This window comes from Sinocyclocheilus rhinocerous, unplaced genomic scaffold (genome assembly GCF_001515625.1).
Source record: "Sinocyclocheilus rhinocerous isolate Xijiao unplaced genomic scaffold, SAMN03320098_v1.1 scaffold1785, whole genome shotgun sequence".
NCBI lineage: Eukaryota > Metazoa > Chordata > Actinopteri > Cypriniformes > Cyprinidae > Sinocyclocheilus > Sinocyclocheilus rhinocerous.
Window position 1 is genome coordinate 396,868 of NW_015627538.1, and position 7,815 is coordinate 404,682.

Consider the following 7,815-nt stretch of genomic DNA (forward strand, 5'->3'; position numbering starts at 1 on the left):
CTCACACACACACACACACATTCATGCTCTTTATCATCGCCCACCTCTTAGGAGCTCCAGGCCAATTATATGTTTTATTGTTGATTTTGAAATCATTTCACTTGATTGTTTTTAAAAATGTCCTATGGGATCTGCAAGACAAAGACCATCAAGATTGCAGGTGATACTAATGTTGCCCACATTTATTGCAACTCTCTTGACTTCATGCACACCATGATGGCCTGAGGGCCGCTGACTTGCTGATATTTGTATGTTGTCTAACTCTGCTGACATGCACTTCGTAAGGTGTCATGTTAACATTATACAACCCAGGAATGACAGAATTAAGTAAAAGATCACATTTTTCAACCAAATTGAAACTTGACATCTTGTCTATTTATTTATACGAGGGCATGTTTTTTCATATTTGTCTCTAAACACTGAGAATGTTTGTAAGATTGTTTGTTTATATGTTTATTTGTCTGCTGCCTCTTAGGGAACCAGAACAGCAGGTGTGGGGAGAAGTAATGACAGGACTCCATTTTACTGGCTGTCACATCCCAGCATGCTCGCTGCTGTCCAGTCGAGTGCACCGACTGAAAGATGACAAGCTGACAGCTCACCACACAGGATACCAGGCGTCTAATGACATTCTGCGAGTCCTCTGTGTGAGTGTGTAAGTCTCTGTGTGTATGTGTATGTATATGCATGACAGTCTGGAAGAGGGAGTCTTGTCACTTCTGGTGCTTTTCAAAGTACCCTGGGCTCCCAGTGTACGGAAATGTCCTTGAGGGCAGAGACATGGTTTTTTTTTACGCACAGCACCCTACATGCCAACCACGGCAGTTATTATGGAGGCGAATCGAAGGCGATGTTTTCCTGCTATCGGACATTTTTATCAAACATTTTCATTCTAAGCCAGCGCAGTTGTGTTACAGTACTGATTACATCTGATTCAAGTGCTTCCCAACCTGATCGCACCATGATTTTTTCAGGATCATTCATCTGGGGGAATGTTGCCACATCAACACAAATCGAACAATGGACCGAAATATAATGGCGCTGGACGCTACCAGTTTCCAAGGCAACAATTGTGACAGATTTGGGGGAGACAAGACAGGTAATTGGAAAAAGATTGATGGGGTACAAGAGAGTGGAAAAAAACCCTATCAAAGGAGGTCTCTCTGGGAATAACAACAATACAATAAAGGGTCTTGCATCCTTTTGAGCCATCAGCGGCCTCCTGTCCATCTATTTTCAGGCCCAATTCAATGGCTTCAACACATCTGTCGGTCTTCTGTCACGTGAAAGTGTACAAAAATATTGCGTATTGCTAAACGAAGCGCCATCAGAAATTATTCATCTGCAAGGAATATCTTAAAATTCCCTGTTTGTTTCTTTACAGAATTCCATTTCTCCATTTCACTGAAAAACTTGTCAGTTGGTTAACTGTAAATTACTGTATCATATACTAAGATTTAATATCACATTATGTGTAGTTTTACTGTAAAATACTGCCTAATGTATGGTTTTTGCAAGTAAAATATAAATTACCATATAATTTACAGTGAAAAACAGTAAAACATTGTTGTCACGTGACGTCTACATAACCAACCTAACCCAATAGCCAGTCAAAACTAGCCCAATGACCCTAGGCCAAACATCAAAATATGTCACTCCCATACCTAAAATATATATTTTACATTAATGTTATGCAATATGCACAATTACAACTTGAAAATCACTATATAGTAGTAATAAACACAGTCTGTTTTAATAACTGAGCATTAAAACAGACTGGGGGGAAAAAATAGCCAGTACAGTTTTATCATTGGTACAATATAAAATATTTCAATACAAGCATCTCAGTCAGTATATAATTTATGGAATAATTTTTTTACAAGAAAAAAAAGAAAAAAACAACCCATGGAAAGGGTTTAAAAGTAGCCCGAATCAGCCAGAAAACCGTGGACCTGGCAACCCTGCAGTAAAAATGACAAATGATTATTTTTTCTAAATTATTTTGTTTAATTTTTGTTATCAGTAATGTACATTAGTGTGTTTTGTGTTACATTTTTATTGCATTATTTTAGTGCCATATGTGGTACCCTTATCGTGTTTGGTCTTAGTGTGCGCTGCATATGGAGTACTGGTCATGTTTTATGGACAGGTTACTTACGATGAACTCTAAGTAATCATGGTTTTTATTTATTTATTAATTTATACTTTTTAACATTTTTTGTACCACCTGTATTATTATGGTGATTATGAGTAAATTTTAAGGTAAAAAGCAGATTTGGGTAGTTCAAGTAGATATGGTATGGTTTATTAATATATAATTTGATGAAATACACAGTTGTCAAAAATATACAGGCACCAATATGTTATCCTGTAATCCCAGAAATATTGTCACCATATTTTCTAAAGTGAATTTCTGGCAACCACAACTGCCATATTTGTACTGATTATTTTTTACAACAGAATATTTTTACAATGCACCTTTCCATTCATTTCATGCCGCTTCTTCTCCTTCTAGGCCCTGTTTGGACTTGGCAAACTCAAGCGGGGTGTTGCTCAGCCTGACACAGTGTCTAAGAATGCGCAGAAGCCTCTATAGGGTTCATGTTTAAGACTGCGTCACGACAGTCATTTTCAGCATAACCAAACCAAACAAGCAAGAGCGTATGTGTGCATCGGAAGGTTTTGACTGCCTTCCCCTCTTCGTACGCAATGATGTCACAAGATCGGGGCAGGTTGTGGCTCTTTGCCGTGCGGCGGTTGGAGAGGAGAACAATGGCGGTGTTGATAGAGAACCCAGCTCCACCTGTAGGGCCTGATTTTTATCTTCGCGGCGGTGTGGCGGCCCCCTCCCCCAGGTCATTCTTGTCATCACTCTTCGCAGCGTTCATTAAATGGAGTCAGACTTTAGCAAGAGAGGAGAGCCCAAGTCACCCATGTGAGAAAAAAAGAGAATTACCTAAGCCTTTTGTCTCACAGAGTGTGGCTCAGCTAATGTCTTGAAGGCATGCTGATCTCTTCACAAAGCCTTCTCCCCAAACAATGAAGAAGACAGCATGTAGTTTGGCATGCAAAACGTATAAAGCCCAGCCTCTTTGTTGCCTGTGGTGAGAGGTTTTCAGTCTCATTGGTCTGTTTGATTGGGCTGATAAGATGTCTGTCAGGCTCAGGTCAGACTGAGCATTTGTTGTGCTGACAGTGTGATGATTGAGACATTGGTGTCAATTAGGTGTTTGTGTATTGGGCCCGTCATAACTGCTATTACTTGAGCCTGCCGGCTTCCTCCCACAAGTGTGCCAGTGCCACCTCCTTTATAACTCTTTGTCTGTGTATTCCCTCACTAGGCCTCACAGGAGCTAAATTTATGACCGGGTCCGTCCTCGTCCACTCAACCCCCCGTCATCGGCCGCTTCTTCGGTGTTCACACCAGAAGTGACAGAAGCTCTTAGCCCCTCTTCACACATCCTCACACTCTTTCCTCCTCAGTGCTGTGCCCTCTCTCTCTTTTTCCCTCATTCACCTTCTTCCTCCCCCAGCCCTTACTCTTTGTTGTGGCCTAAAGCTATTTAAGGGTGCAGGATGGAGCTGGTCTCATGAGAGGGCCCAGGACAAATAGTACGAGTGTTTACTGTGGAGGCACTGATATGTCCTTTGGGGCTGTGCTGAGCATGCAGCTGCAGGAAAAAGCACGGATGAAGGCCTTTGTGTCGCCCCCTTTCACCTGTCCACAGGAATCCTCCAGACAGGGGTGTGTAAAGCACTTGAGTATACTAACAAAGTACAGTTACTCAAGTATTAGTTGGGGGAATTTGGACTTTACTCAAGGGCAGTTGAAATAATTGTACTCAATCAGGTTTCTAAGAAAACATATTTCAAAAGAATCCTGGAACAAAATGCATCACAGTTTCCACAAAAATATTAATCAGCACAACTGTTTTTAACACTAATAATAATAAGAAATGTTTCTTGAGCAGAAAATCTATATATTAGAATGATTTCTGAAGGATCGTGTGACACTGAAGACTGGAGTAATGGCTGCTGAAAATTCAGCATTGCCATCACAGGAATAAATAATATTTTAAAATATATCAAAATAGAAACCAGTTATTTTAAATTGTAAAACTATTTCACAATATTACTGCTTTTACTGTATTTTTATGCAGTGTTGGTGAGTGTAAGAATCTTACTGACCCCGTACAGTATATATGATTTGTTTTACTGAACTAACACGTTTGATTTAAAATCAATTTCAATGTGTTTTGTAATTGGCTCAAAAAACGTATTCAGCATGTATTAATAAAAATGTCTCTTCAGTCACCACAGCATTTAGTCTTTTTACATAAAGCAATGCAATTATATATATTTTTTGTAAGCAATGTTTAAAACTCATACATGTAAATAGCAATATTTAAACAAATATATAATTAAACATTTAACAATTTAACATCTAGCGAGTCCTAGAGTAGGGGTTTTGATTATTGGCACCAAATTTGATGATTGCCTTGCAAGGGACCCCTTCCTGAAACATCAAGACAGATACTGTATATATTTTAATGTATAAAGACACATTTACACTAACTAAAAAAATGTAACAAATATTATAAAGACTTCATATTTTTTGCCATATTAAAATATTAAAATATTTTAAAATATTTCATTTTAATCCTAAAATATTTTAAAGATAATCATTTTCATTAACATTGACATTTATTTGTGTAGTGCTTTTCAATAAATAATAAACCTTACAACCCCAGAGAGCAAGCTAAAGATGACAGCATAAAAACACTATATGCGCATTTGTGTTTTTTTAGTCTTACTGTTAAAGAAAACATGGCTATCTTATTGAAGTAAACTTGTTTTAATTTGAGTTACTTTTAATTGAGTAAAACGTTGACACTGTGCACTTATACTTAAGTACATTTTCTCTTATAAACTCCTAACTCCAGTGTTCACTAACTACTTATGGAAATGGTGCCAATATATTTCCATTTTCTCTTGAATCAGTTGTCCTAAATCATGTTTTCCTATAACAATCACATTCACGTGAATTGTACAGTCTGTCTCCCTCTCTAGTAATCAAGCTTATTTGAGACAGGAAACAGTCAATGGAAATGGCCAGACTCCTAAATGAGCCTCTCCACCAAATAGTCTGAAGGGGTTCAAAACAGCATGGACAGAAAGCATTGTTGTCTGTCTCATGCCCATGTAGTGTGATTGCTCGGATGTTTCTAATGGTGTTAGGGGGTGATTTTACGCACAGCAGGCCTCTAGGCCTCGCTCGCCTCCATGCAGTCCAAGAGGCTTATGTGACTAGCGCGATAGGCTACGGGGAGGTGCGTGCTCATCCCGATAACCGTGATGTGTGTATTTGAGCACGGCAGATGCCCCAGGTCTACATTATACCTCATTTGCATGTTCAAATAAGTCAAAATCCACAATAGAATAAATACCACCAAAAGGGCAAAGCTTTAGATGAATGACAATGAGATCAGGTTGCCGAAGATTAGATATTACTTTGGAATGTCACCCTGATCCGTGAAGCATGTCTCTATGGATACCAGTCGTCTAGATACAATGCAGATATGGAACCATGAAAGTGAACTTACAACAACAGTGACATATATGCCGGATATTGCCATTGTCTTTGTTCTTTTGTCTGCCTAAATTCATTCTTCTGCTCACAACACAGGTTTCTTGTTCCTGTCTGTATTCTTAGTTGGGTCTTCTCAGCATCCCTACACAGGACAAGCGATTTATGGATGAATGAATGTTTCATCTAGACATTGTTTCTGGGGCACCATTTGCACATGGCAGGGTAGCTACTGGTAAATATAAAATAATAGGTTTTAATCAGTTTTAATTAATATTATTATTGTATTTAGTATTTTAAACAGAGATTTTGAAACAGAGAAATTGAGACAATATTTGGCCAAAATACAACTATTTGAAAATCTGGAATATGAGGGAGCCAAAAAATCAAAATATTGAGAAAATCACCTTTAAAGTTGTCCAAATGAAGTCCTTAGCAATGCATATTACTAATCAAAAATTAAGTTTTGATATATTTATGGTAGGAAATGTACAAAATATCCAACACAGGCAATGCATTCTGTGTTTTTTCACTCTGTCCAAAATGCATTTTCAAAACTTTCAAACGGCGGTTTTACGAGGCCAGAAATGTTTATCAATCTTTGCTTTTGTATTTAAAAATCACAATTTTATGAATTCCTTTGAATTACATTTTTTACATTTAAATTCTACTTTCTTGCATTCAAATTTTAATTGCAATTCTGCCTCCTGTTTGCTACTTAAAGTATTAGTTCATTCCAGAATTAAAATTTCCTGATGATTTACTCACCCCCATGTCATCCAAGATGTTCATGTCTTTCTTTCTTCAGTCGAAATAAAATTAAGGTTTTCGAGGAAAACATTCCAGGATTTTTCTCCATATAGTGGACTTCAACAGGGACCAACGAGAGACCCTTATTCCTCGGCTGTGATTGTGTAGAGTCCTTTGAAGCTGTATTGAAACTGCAATTTGGACCTTCAACCCATTGATCCCCATTGAAGTATACCATATGGAGAGAAAAAAAAATTTCCTCAAAAACCTTAATTTCCTTTCAACTGAAGAAAGAAAGACATTAACATCTTGGATGACATGGGGATGAGTAAATTATCAAGAAATGTTCATTCTCGAGGGAGCTAATCCTGTAATTCAAATTAATTTCAAATTTAGGAATTCAATTCTGAATGCCACACAAACCTAGTCACAGTGTTTTTTTTAAACATGGTTTTCCAATCATGGGGATTTCACAACATCTGAGAGAAGGTCCATTTTTTTCAAACAGCAAAGAGTTTGGTTGCTTTTGAACTCATGATTGCTGGTAAGTGTGATCACGCTGCTTCTGTTTCCAAGTCCACCATTTGCAATCATTTAGTGGCAAAATCAGGAAACTCTCTCTCTTTTTTTTAAAATCCCCTCATCACTGCCCGCTCATTGTGACTAAAGAGCCAGTAGGCAACACAACTAGCCTTTCATTCTTTCCAACAGCATGACAAGCTAAAGGAGTTCTTTGTAAACGCAATTAAGCTGTGAAATCATGTTTAATTACTTTCCTGCTGTCTCCAGTTCTTTAAGGATTCCCTCTCAAACAACAGTTTTGAATTCAGGCACCTGCTGGGCTGCTCATTTTACCACACCTGGTCCTGCAGAAATGTCAACATAAAAGCAGCTCCATCCAGCATTCAGGGTCGGGGTCGCGGTCGCGGTCTGGTCTCCGGATCTCACCATACCTGCAATAGCACCGCTCCACTTAACATCATGCACTCTGAAAGCGCAGTAAATTAAAGATCATAAATCATGCACTATTCATAAGAGTCTCCATCCGGCCCTTTCACTGCCTGCAACCCTTCTCCCCCTCTAATGGCATTGAGCGTTCGCAGGCCTCCGAAGCGCTCCGTCCCATCCTGTCCTTTTGACTGAGCATAGTGTTCTGGACCACTGCATTAAAAGCTGATACCCCGAGCAAAGCCAAATGCTCTCCATCAACCCCCATCTCACGAGACCATTGTCTGCTAGAGGAACCACCAGATGGTCTGCAACATATTGGCCTAGGTATCAGTTTTACACCAGGGGAAGCACCAGAGATATGCTCCAAAGCAATTATCATTGGAGTATAATTGAGAGATACATTATATAGCGGTGTGGTTTTCTTGTTCTGTCTGGGTCTGACGTGTGAGCTTACTCGGTTCAAGCTATATCGGGTTCAGATATTTGGAGGGAGAGTGGAGAGAGAAGCAGCGAGAATGGTGGAAAGG